Genomic DNA, 12,532 nt, shown 5'->3' with positions numbered 1-12,532 from the left:
GCTGAGTTGTTCTTCCTGTGTCTCATTGCGGCCTCTCCATGTGGGCTGGAACTGGGTGATGAAGCTGCACGGAGCTGGGCTCTGCCTAGTGGTGAACCCGGGCTTTGTTCAGGGCAGGCTGAGCTTTAGATGCCTCCAGAGAAAGGCAAAGCAGTGATGAAGTTGGATTTATCCATTGTTCTAGGGCTGAATTGCAGCTGTGTAATGAGCACCAGGAGCTGTTTATGAATACCTGCATCTTACTGAGGTTTGCACTCTGTTCTGTTGCTCACCACTGACTTTGTTACTGCACCATCTTCTTATCTTCTGTCCCTCTGTCCAAGTCTGTGACTTGTTTTGAGTGAGAGCTGGTCCGTGAGCAGGAGCTGCTTTTCATTTTTAATGGAGCAGAACAGGGTTTTTATAAGGCAGGGAGCCCTGTATTCCTGATCCTCCAGGGAGCAGGGTTTAAAATTCCATTAACACAGAAAAGAAAACTTTCCTTGCTTCTGCCAATCTTCTTTTCAAATCTGTGTTTGTGGAGCACCAGATTTCCCAGTTAGTTTGGGTCTGGCTGCTGTAGAACTGCTGGGAGATGTTCTTGGGTGAGCAGGGACAGGAGAGGACTCAGACCCTTCCCTGGACCCCCACAGCAAACGCCTCCCCAGCCTCTGTGTCCTTACCTCCAGCTGGGCAGTCATGGAGCAGTTCCATGGATCAGCAATGCTGGACCAGAACAATCCATGGAGGAGGAAATGGGGCAGAGGAGAGGTGCCCAAATGCCCCTTCTATGGCTCTGGCTGCATTTCTGGTCCATCCATCAGTGTTTGGGGGTCCTGCCCCCCATCATGTTCTGACCTGTTCTCAACTGGGACCTGGTCTCCTGGCCCAGACTGTTTTACTCAGCCTTAAAGGAGGGAAGGCTTTCAAAAATCCTGATGGTACCAAGAAGGGAAGTACCAGAAACAGTTTCAAAGATCAGTTCCATCCAAACTACTCCAGAAAACCACATCCAGAAAGGAGCCACGTGTTCCTTTCTTGAAATCTTTGTTTAGTTAAAAATCTCCCATTCCCAAATCCAGCACTTTGTGTCCACATGTGTGTGAAAAAACAGAAATCCTTTGTTGCCAGGACATTTGGGAAACGAGCTTAGGGAGAGAAGAGGATTAATCACTACTTTCTGCCTCTTTTGGATTTTCCTGTGTCTCAACAGATTTAGGAAAGTCTCTCTCTGGCAGGTGTTTCTCCTCAGTCCCATTGTGCTGGGTGAGCTCATGCACTCAGTGCTTTTAAACACTTTGTCACCTGCAGAATAAGGTCGTAGTCTGGATTTTCCTGGATAACCAGGAAAAACAACCTGGTTGTTTCACCTTCCCTGGGCAAGGAGAGCAGGGACAGTGTCTGTGTGAGGACAGGGAATGCAGCTGCTCTGTGTGGGCCATCCTGATCCATCTCTGGCAGTGTATTTGGAGCATCTCAAACATCTTTCCAGTGCTGAAAGGGGCTTAGAAAAAAAGAGGGAGAGTAATGTCTTACACAGGCAGATAGTGACATAACAAGAGGGGGAACCATGTTAAGCTGAGAGAGATTCAGATGAGATGTTAGGAGGAAATTCTTTACTCAGAGTTTGGTGAGGCCCTGGCACAGGTTGCCCAGAGAAGCTGTGGTTACTCCATCCCTGCAAGTGTCCAAGGCTGGACGGGGCTGGGAGCAACCTGGGATGGTGGAAACGTGTCCCTGCCCATGGGAGGGAGTAGAACAAGATGGGCTTTGAGGTCCCTTCCTGCACAAACCATTCCATGAGTCTCTGATCCTCTCCCCAGCTCTGCTGTCCCAAAGGGAAACAGCAACTCTCATTGCACAGGAGGACCATTAGGGAGAAGTGAGGGAGCTCCCCTGCTTTTTTGGCCTGTGGGAGAGGGTGTTGAGTCTTTTATTTGAATTAAACTTGTCCTGTGAGTGGGATAAGAACTAAAAGACAATTAAAAAAAAAAAGAGTGGCAGCAGGTGAAGAGCTCCATGGCCATGCCTCACATCAGTGGGCAGGAGAAGCCAGTGGAAGAGTCTTCTGTGTCTAGGAGCAGAAGATGACACTGGGGTGACCCTGACTTCAGCAGTGTGTGGCTCACAAGGGACCGAGGGAGCTGCCGGTGAGTCCTGTGGGTTGGGATCCTTGGGGACCACAGTAGAGCTTGGGGCCAGCCCGGCACGGCCACGGCTGTGAGGACACGGGGCAGCACTGCTGGCCCTGCCCCTGGCCCAGCGTCCCCCGTGGGACAGGGACCGGCGCCAGCCACGGGACACAGGCCCAGGGCCACGCGGGGGCCACGGGCCCTGCCTCACCTGTGGGACATGGGCCTGGTGCCATCCGTGGGGCAGAGCCCGGTGTCCCCCGCGGGACCGCAGCCCCCGGCACCCGGGCCGGGGCTCGGTGTCCCGGCGGCACCTCCCGGTCCCCCGGCAGGTCCCTCCTCGCTGCGCGCCCCGCACGGGGCAGGAGTGGCCTGCGGCCCGCGGGACGCCCCGCGCGTCCCCCGGCTCCCGCCCCGGTGCCACCGGCGGGACACCGACGCCCCGTGTCTCCCCCCGGCCCGTCCTCCGCCCCGCAGCCAGGGCCGCCCCCGCCGCCCCCCGCCCGCCGCTCCCGCGGCCCGGCCGGACCCTCGGCTGCCCCGGGGGGGCGGCGGCTCTCCCGGGACCCCCCCGTAGGGCCCGCGCCGGGGGCGGGAGGGGTCCCGGGGCGGGGGGCGTCGGGCGGGGGGCGCGGGGGGGGCGGCGCGGGGGGCGCGGGGCAGGGGCCGAGCGGCGGCACCGCATCAATCACCGCCCGCCCCGCCCCCCCGGCGCTGATTGACGCGCCCGCAGCCAATGGGGCGCGCCCATGCCCCGCGCCCAGCCAATGGGCGCGGGGGAGGGCGGAAGGTCCCCGCTTGAAGGCGGCGGAGCGGCGCAGGTAGAAGCGGGCGCGGTGCGGGCGGGGGGCACGGGGGGGGCCGCGCACGGCCCGGGGGTCGCCGCCCCCGCTGTCCGCGGGCAGCGCCGGCCCCGGCCCCGCGGCCCCGCCGTTCCGCAACTTGGCTGCGGGGGCCGGGCCGCAGCGGGGCTGGGGGGGGGGGGGGCGGGCGGCTCCTCCCGCCCGGGAGTTGGGGGTCGAGGGCAGGGTCGCAGTGGACGCCGGGCCCGGGGCTCCGGGAGAGCTCCGCCCCGCCGCGCTGCCCCGGGGGGCCGGGCCCGGCCGGCTCCGTGCAGAGCGGGGACCCCCCCCCCCCCGCCCGCCGCCCCGCGCCTCCATTTTAGCCCGGGGAAGCGAGGCCGGGCCCGGGGGGCTTCGAGCAGGATCGGGGGTGGGGGGCGGCCCCCGCGCCCCCGGGCCGCGCTGCGAGCGCTGCCGGGCCCGGCCCCGCCGGCCCGCCCGGGGCGGGATGGAGGTAACGGTGGGAGGGGGTGGCAGAGCCCCCTTGTGACAGCCCTTTCTCTCTCCAGCTCCTGGATTTTTCTACCTTCTCGAGTAAATAAATAAGAAACTTCCATCCCGCCCGGCGTCGGCGGAGGCTGGTAGGATCCGGAGGCCGTCCCCGTGCTGCCGGCTGCCCACCTGGAGTGCAGGTGTGAGGATGGGCCTGGCCAAGATGCCCAGCAAGGTACGTCCCGTCTGCCCCGCTGGCCAGGGCGCTCGGGGCCCTCCGTCCCCAGCGCCGGCCGGGTCGGGTGTGCTTAGGTGCCTTGGCAGGTGCTGGGTTGGTTCCTGGCCGTGCAGGATGGGGCTGGAACCCTGCACGTAGTTTCTTGGCTCATGCAGAACTTTAAAATGGAGGTTTGGGATTATGGCTGGAAGTGTGGATTCATCCCGTTTGTACAGGGTGTTTCTCTCTCCAAAGCTATTCCAATGCATGTAGTGAAGAGACGTGGAGGCTCCTTTTGGGAGCACGTGTGTGTATTTACAGGTGAACCCTTGTGTGCAGCAGCATCAAGACGTCAAGGCATGACTTGCCCAGAAAAAGAAAGATCTATTTTTTTTTCCTCCCTTTGTTGTGTTCATCCTTAAACCCCAGGTTTGCACTATAAGGTCTTTTTAATTTGCTGATGTGATCTGGTTTATAGATGTATTTATAGTATCCAAAGAGTTTTGTGTACACCTGTCAGAGGGGTCTTGGCTTTGTCCTGTGAAAACCAAAGGTCTAAAGCTGGAGTTTCCTGCTCACATTAACGTCCCTCTGGTTTCCCCGTGTGTGAGGTGGCTGTGGTGCTTCTGGGTCTGGAGTGGAGCCTGGCAAGGGTTTGCTGGTGCTTCTTTAGAAAAGTGACCTCTTGCCTTGCTAAAGTTATTACACATTAAAATTGTGTCCTAAACACTCAGGTACAGGAATTGAATTCTGTGCAGCTGCATAAAACCTGAAGGGAATTGCTAAAGTGAAGGATATTTCCCTCTCTTCATAAATCTATGAGCCAAAGCAACCTAACTTTAGGCCAATTATTGAGGCTGAGTTTAGACAAATTCTCTTGTAATGGGAAAACCAAAAATCTTATCTCAATCCCTTCACACTGACCTTATACAAATCTGCTGTGGTATTTGATCTCCAGTTGGTCAACACAGTAGCAGAGCTCTTGGTCTTTGTACACAGAATAACAGTGAGTTGTTTTGTGGGCTTTAAAAAATGGAATTAAAACTCCCTGTTGTGGGTTTTGGAGGTTATCACGAAATACCTTGGAAATCTATGTTCCTACAGCTCCTGCTGACACAGGTGGGAATTCAGAGATAACTTCTCTGCAGACTGGTCTTTATTTCCAAAGTGCCACATGCTGATGTGTTGGGGTTTGATGCGTGGCTGTGTGGAGCCAGTCACCCACGTAGGCACTGGGGTGTTGTCAGCCCCATGAGTGTCCCACCTAACAGGACATTTGTCCTGATCCCAAATGCCAGCTTCTTAGGCTCATGCTGCAGCCTGGAAAACTTGGGAGGAGAAAACCCAGTAAAATTTAAGAGAGCTGCAGCCCTTGTGGGATGGGGAGATGGTGCTGGTTTGGTGTCCTGGCTGGGGAAGCTGCGGGAGGTGCCCCAGCTTCGGGAGGGCACTGCAGGGTGTCCCTGATGGAGCAGGGAAGGGCACATGGGAGGATGACACTGGATTGTTTCTGCCTCCCATGAGCTGGAAGGAGCAGTGCCTGTGTGTGCTGGTGGGGCACAGAGGGGGCGTCCGGCCATTGCTGAGGGGCGTTTGCTTCTGGTGGTGAGGATCTTGCTGGATCTTGTTTTTTGGAGTGTGTTGAGTGTGTCACAAGTTGAATTGCTTTACAGCTCTGCTAGGACCTGAGGGCTGTTCTCACCGGTATCCCCCACTTGTGCTCAAGCTCTAGCACCTGGTATTGTCACAGTTTGCAATGTTTTATTGTCATAGAAGAGACCAACTCAATTATAGCCCTTAAGTTTTATAGAGCTCGTTACCTGGAGCTCCTCAGAGGGGCGGGAGGTTTGTGGGAGCAGAGGAGCAGGAAGCCCTGCCTGGTCCTTCCCAGGGAAATGCAGCCTGTGCTGCTCCAGCCCTGGCTGTGCTGTGGTTGCAGAACGGGGACTCGTTGCCTTCTCCTTCCCGTTGCCATTTCCCTGTGGTTGCCTGGGCTCCGATTCTCCTGCGCTGGACTTGTCATAGGAAGTGTTGTTAATAAGAGCAAGTAGAGACAGGACTTTTTCACCTCTCAGTTCTGATTTCTGGCTGTGCTGCCGAGGGTGTGAAGGCAGGTGGATCTGTCTGGGACTGAGGAATTTGCATGAAGCCCTGACACTCTGGGCTCAGACCTGCAGGTTGGGTTATCTCTGGAACAGAGGGTCTCAGAGCACAGCCCTGATCACAAGATGCTGAGTGACTCTTCACCAGGGACACAGGAATAAATAATCTAATATCCTGATTATTAGCTATGATTCAGTCTGGTTAAAATGCTGCTCCAGTATGGGATTAAACTGATTTATAAGCAGCTACCAATAGCATGGTAATATTTCCCCCACGTCTGGAAATCCAAACAGCAATAGAATTGTTCCAAGTGCCCTACAGCAGAAATAGGAACTAATTCTTGTAGTGGATATGGGTGAAGTCATATGAAAAAGAGGACTGCAATGTGAATCAACAAACAGGGACTTTTAAAATTGGTGTTAGTGTGGCTTGTGGCAGAGGGTGTCCCCTCTCCCTCTAGGGCCAGCAGTGATGGGAGGCTGGATTTGGGAGTCTCAGGTTCACTGTTGACTCACACAGGGAGCGTGAGGTGCAGGATTTGGTGCAGATTGAATCTATGAAGATGTTCTGTGAGACTTAGCCACGGCTTGTGGATAAAGGAAAGCAGATCAAGACTTTCCAACTGGAAGAGGGAGAAAGGGTTGAGTTGTGCAACAGGTATGAACCCAGCTTCCTTCTCAGCCTGTGCTGGTATCCAGCTATCAGTCCCCAGCTGGAGTAACAGCTTAAAAATTCAGGGTGGTTTATCGTGAGTGCTCAGCCAGACATGATTCTTCAGGAACCGCTTCTCTGTGCTCCCCAAGCTGGAACAAGGAGAAGTTCCCACCAGGACTCTGTGAAGCTGCTTCTTCTTCTGTCCAATGTGCTTTGGTCTGATGCAACAGCAGGGAGGATTTGAGAACTTTTTGGCACGATGGGACCAATGCCTTTGGCAGGGGCTCAAACACACTGGGGTGAAGTTTGTTACCTATGTGAAGTAGTCCAACATTCCCTGGGCTCACATCCCTACGGAAGCCGTAGAACTACATTTCACAGTGGAAAGTGTACATAGAAATCTTAATTAATTCAAAGTATCTTAATAATGTGTCACAGTAACAAAGCCCCTTGACTTCACAGTATTTTAAATAATTTTCCCCCTTACCTGGCTATCCTCGAGTGACCTGGGTGACTTTGAGAGGTACCCATGGTCTGTGGAGTAGATACTCCAGTATGAAAACAAACAACAAGGGCTTGGAATGACAGGGAAAGGGAATGGCTTTAAACTAACAGAGAGTAGGTTTAAATTGGGTATTAGGAAGAAATTGTTCCCTGGGAGGGTGGGCAGGCCCTGGCACAGGGTGCCCAGAGCAGCTGGGGCTGCCCCTGGATCCCTGCAAGGGTCCAAGGCCAGGTGGGACAGGGCTTGGAGCAGCCTGGGATAGTGGAAGGTGTCCCTGCCTATGGATGGTCTTGAAGGTCCCTTCCCACCCAAACCATTCTGGGATTCCATGTTGTCTTTGGAATTCTGAATGTCTGTATCAAATGGCTCCACCTAAATCATCAAGGGGGTTTTCAGACAAGCATTTGAACTTACACTGATCACTCAGCTCTTTCCGAGTAGCACATTCATTTCCTGTTCTTATCAAGCAAACTAAAACTCCACTGATCCAGAAATCCCCCGAGGAAGATCCAGGTTTGTAGCTCACCTTAGGATACATTAGTTGAACAGGTACCTGCCTCATCAGGGAGGGGTTGCTGAGTTCTACCAACCTCTGTGCTGTTTGCCTTCATGTGCTTCTATTTTCTGCTTTTTAAGGACTTTGCCCTTTTTCTTTCCCATTTAGTGGGCATTTTCAGTGAGCTGCCTGGGACATGCTGTGTCTGTCGTAGCTCAGGAGGGCCTTCCTTGCCATCATTCTGGTGAAGAAGATTGTCAGGAGAGCAATGATTACTGCAAAGATCTCTTGTTGCTACAGCTTATCCATATTTAGCTTTAAACCAGAAATGTTTTGCATCATCTGAAGCTTTTGGGGCCACTGACAGTTGAGTTCACTGCTTTTTGTTAGGGTGAAGTTGCAAATGAAGATGCAAAAGTTGTGGTTGTATCTGTAGGGAGTCTCATCACTGTTACTCAGTGGCCATCCACCTTTCCCGCATTCAGGATGTTTCCCAAACTGGAATAGCATGTTTTTAGGCTCAAAAGTCATAAATAGTATCACTTAAAAGTTATTTTATGTGCAGATGTGCATATACTTATTGTACAGAGACTTAAATTTCTGAGGCAGGTTCAGTCAGAGCAAGTAATGAGGATGAATAGGTGGAAAGATGAGGTAACAATTAAGTGTGAGTAGCTGGGTACACAGTCCTCACCAGATACTGTGGTTTGAGTGTTCTGGATGCTCTGCAGAAGAGGACAATTCAAAGGATGATGCTGTAAAAATGGGGATTCACTGGGGAGAGCTGCTCTCGTTCACGTGGGGCATCTCAAGATCAGGAGCGTCCTGTGTGAGGGACAGGTGGCTGGTCCAGGAGTGGCCAGGTGACCAGCTGTGGCACAGTTTTGAGTGGGAAACTTGAGACTGGCAGGGCCATGGGAGGTACATGTCAGAGGCCAAAGTTGTGTTATTTTAGACTGCGTGGCAATTTTTGCTACATCATCTCCAGATCAGGCTGGATGATGGAAGCTGCAGCTGTGTCTGTGCTGCAGGAAGATCCAGACCTGTTCTGGAATGGAAGGTGGAAATCTGGGCTCTTGGTCTGTGCCTCAGCAAAAAATCCTGCACTGCAGAATGGAAAGATCAGAAACGTTATTGCACAGGAATTTCTTTTAACTTCCTCCACAACAGATTGTCCTCACTCTTCTGTTCCAGTACAAAACCACATTTGTTGCTACTTCTGCTTTCTGGTTCTGAGGAGATCAGGAGAAGTTTGAAGCTGCTGAATTCCTCATGCAATTGTCTTTCAGAAATGGTAATTTTGTTACCCTTAAGAATAGATTGTGTTCACTGTGTGACCCCGTTCGGTGCTGCATGTGGGGCTGCTGATAACACACTGCCCTGCTGTCCTGCTTGGCACTGTTTCATCGCTGACTGTTCAAGGTCTCTAGGCTCTTTTTTTTTTTTTTAAGGTACTGCATGAGAGTGCTGAGCCTGGGGTAACTGGCGTGTGGGGATGGAATGGCCATCAGGAAGGGGACAGCTGGGACTGCAAGGGACAGCACAGGAGCGGAGCTGGTTGTCTGCAGCTCCCTGCTAGGGCATAAAAACCAGCATTGGTCTCACTGCTGTCCTTAGCTGGATATTTTTCTTGGAAAAACACTTAGGTATGAACTACGTTTTGAGCATTTGTGTGGTCAGCAGAGACCTCTGGGGTGGCTCTGACTGCAAGCCCAGGTGGTCACACACACCCTTAGAAAAATGATGAAATGTGAATTTCCTGACCCAAAAAACGCAGCTGTAATGACGGTGCCATGGTGTGATTTGTTAAGCAATATGTTGGATTTTAAAGAGCAATGGTAGTGTCTTGACTCTGTATCTCCAGATGCTTTTTAGAGGAAGGGAGCATTGCTCAGGCACGTGGTGGGATTCCTGAGCAGGGCTGGGAGTTGGACTCTGATCGTTATGGGTCCCTTCCAGCTCGGGATGTTCTGCAATTGCTTGTGTGGTATTGTACCACCTTGTGTGGTGCTGGGATTGAAGCAAGAGGAGGAAATAAACTTGTCTGTGTGCACTGCATAATCCAGGCCAGGACTGTCCATATGGAAAAAGGATTCCTGCTTACCTAACTCTGCAGTCGAGCAGGACAGGTTTTGTTTTTCTCTAAGTGCAGGGGCAGGTTCTCCTCTGTGACGGTGAACACAGCTGGCACTGCTGTACCTTTTTCCCTATGCAGGCAAGCGATGGTCTAAAGCACTTTCTTCTTGGCAGAGCTGCATTCCTGCTGTAGAGGCAGCAGAGCAGTGTTCTGGCTGAGAGAGATCCAGCCCCAAACTGCCGCCAGAGCAGGGAAGTGCCTTTCCCTGGCAGGAATTTCGAGCCGGGTTGAGGCACTCCGAGAGTGCGGGGTGCAGGTGGAGGCGTGGGCTCTGTCTGTGCTGGGGGACAGTCAGTGTCACCCGCCTGCAGGTGGCCAAAGTGAAGGTCAAAGAGGTGACATGGTTCCTGCAGTCCCAAGCGAATCCTTTCCTGCTCTCGGTGTGCGCTGTGTGACGGAGCTTGTGAGGAGGGGGAAGGATCCGGGGGACAGTAGGAGGAACCCTCTTTGCCGGGCTGCAGGCGCGCTCCCGAGGCTGCCAGCCCTGCGTCTCCCCGGGACACCGTCCCCAAACCCTGTTCGGAGCCTCGGAGCCGCGGCTGCGGGAGCGCCCGGCGGGACGCTGGGGGTCGTGGAGCCTTTGGGCAGATTTTCTGGGAATAAAGCTGGGGACTGTGGCAGGAGCGATGCGAGACGAGCCAGCAGGGAGCTCCCGGGGCTGCGGGTGGAGACGGGAGAGCGTGACGTGCGGTTTTGGGGGGAAACACTTAAACGGCGAAAGTTGGGGGTTTTTTTTCATTTTTCCCGGGAGCGGGCTTGCGGTGGAAGAGCGGGCAGCGCTGTGCATTTTGGGCGGGAAACGGTTAAAACAGAGGCGTTCCTGCAGCGCCGTGTCCTGTGTGTCCCCCGGGCGCGGGCGGACTCCAACTCCCGCCGTGCCCCGCGCCCCGCCGCGGGCTCCCCCTGGCGGTGTCCGGCGGGGAGCGCAGCCTTCCGCAACGGCGGGGCCGCGGCGGGCGGACAAAAGGCGGCGGGTCCGCCCCTCCCTCCCCTTCCCCTCCCTCCCTCCTTCCCCGGCGGCGGCGGCGGTGCCGGTGCCCGCCCCTCCCCTCCCCTCCCTCCCCTTCCCCTCCCCTCCCGCACTGCAGCTCCTCCGCGCGGCCGCGGCGGGCGCTCGGCGGGGCCCCCCGGCTGCGGGCGGGCGCGGGTTGCGCTGCGCGGCGCGGCCGCCGGGGGCGCTGCGGCGGCGCCCCCCCGCCCCCCCGCCTCCTCCCCGTCCTCCTCCTCCTTCCCCCCGGTGCATTCTCCGGCTGACGGGAGGGGGAGGGCAGGGAAGGAGCCCGGCCGCCATTTTCGAGCCGCGCCGCCGCCGCGCTCGCCCGGAGCAGGGGGGGACCGGGCGCGCCGACGAGAAGCGCCGCAGCGCCCGCTCCGCCCCAGCGCTCCGACCCGGGGGCGGGGGGGCCCCGCTCCCCCCCTCCCCCCCCACCCCCAGCACTGCGGCCGCCGAGGGAGACGGGCGAGCCCATCCCCCGTTCCGCCGGGGCGGGCGGGGGGGGCGCCGGGGGTGGCGGCGCCGCGGCTGCCGCCCCTCGTCCCGGGGGGGCCCGCTTGGTTTGTTTGCGAACTGCGCCCGTTTCGCCGCGGCCGAGCCCGCCCGGACCGCGCTCGCCGCTCGTCACGTGGTAGGTGCCGCTCGCCCCGCGCCCGCCGCCCCGCGCCCGCCGCGCCTCCCCCGCCGCCCCTTTGTTAGAGCCGCCGCGCCCCGCCGGGCCCCGCCGCCGCCGCGCCCCAACTTCTCTGAGCCCCCCCCCGCCTGCCCTTCCCCTCCCCGGTGCGGCGGAAAGTGCGGGGGTCGCGGCGGGAGAGCCGCCCCGCACCCCCCCGCCCGCCGCCCCCGGTGCTGCGGCTCCCCGGGGCGGGGGGGGCGGCGCGGGCGGGGGGCGGTGGCGCCACTTTAAATTGAAATTCCGTCCCCGGGGGTCCCGCAGGGTCGGGTCGGGGCCTCTCACGTGGCCGCTGCCCCCGGGGAGGGGAAGGGACGGGAGGGAGGAGGGGGGGGGGGGGGCACTATTCCCTAACCTGGTGGGAAAGGGGGGCTGGGGTGGGGGGGCACACGCGAAGTTTTAAAAGTAAACAGAAAAAAAAAATTTAATTGCATAACCTCAAAGCTTGCAAAACGCGTGGAGGGAGCAGGTCCCGCGGCCCCAAATCCGCCTGGAAAATAGGAGCGGAGCGGTGCCGGTAATCCCGGTGGGCTGTCACCGGCGGGAGCCGTGTCACCGGGTGCTCTCCCTGCTCCCGGGGTGCACAATAGCGTTATTTTCCAGGTGGCTTCGAGCTCCAAAACCATTTCCGTCTATTTACTTTCCAGCCGCATATTTTGTATTTTATTTATTTCAAATCGGCCCTGCCGATCCAGAATAATTTTCCCCAAAACAAGCTGGAAGAGTCGGGCTATCCTGAAATGTTTTCTGTGATCCCTACGCGTGTTTACTTCCATCACGGGATTAGCATCTTCTAGTGCTTGATTACAGAGAAATTTCCATCATTTGGGGTATAAATGGGAGTCATGTAGGAGGAAAAATAAAGCAGCTAAATATATTGGGAACTAAAGTTATTTTCTCCCCAAAAATCAGACCCACCTTCCAAACCGAGGTGTCATCTCTCCTCTCCTTGAATTTGTGTCCAGGTGGAGCGGAAGGCAGGCACTCCATAGATTTTGTTCCCTGTTATGTAAAATGCACTTGAATGACAAACTGTAGTTTTCCATGAAACCGGTCAGGATATGGGAGGAACTGCAGGTTTTTTATTTGTTTTGACTGACCATTATATTTTGAACTGGTTTGGGCCACGGCCGTGTTGATGGTTACATCATGTCATGTGTTGTGTAAAAATAAGGTGAGGAAAAAGCCCGTTTCTCCGGGGTGGGAAAGTCGGGAAGGACTCCGGTGCGGGTCGGTCCCGCTGCCTGCGGGGGATAAAACATTCTGGGGGTGGTTGAGGTGCGACGCGTGGCTGTGTGTGCCGCCGAACCTCTGCCGCGGCTGGCAGTCCAGGCATCTGTTTGTGTACCAGCGTTTTCTCTTTAAAAC

At 56.2% G+C, this 12,532-nt stretch overlaps 1 protein-coding gene across 2 annotated transcripts in view; it reads left to right on the top strand.

Moving 5' to 3' along the window:
- The first annotated feature begins 3,469 nt into the window (after positions 1-3,469).
- Positions 3,470-12,532, top strand: part of KANSL1 (KAT8 regulatory NSL complex subunit 1) — an 81,079-nt gene continuing 72,016 nt past the window's right edge. Inside the window, exon 1 of one of the 2 annotated variants that reach the window (XM_082297307.1) lies at positions 3,470-3,620. The gene's annotated coding sequence lies outside the window, so the exon portion shown is untranslated. Of the gene's footprint in view, positions 3,621-10,753; positions 11,123-12,532 lie in introns of those variants that run through there. The other variant, XM_082297306.1, reaches the window with a different exon arrangement.

This window comes from Coloeus monedula, assembly GCF_965178545.1.
Source record: "Coloeus monedula genome assembly, chromosome: 26".
NCBI classification, from domain to species: Eukaryota; Metazoa; Chordata; class Aves; order Passeriformes; family Corvidae; genus Coloeus; species Coloeus monedula.
The sequence above is the reverse complement of the archived record's forward strand: the minus strand, read 5'-3'. Positions and strand labels throughout refer to the sequence as shown.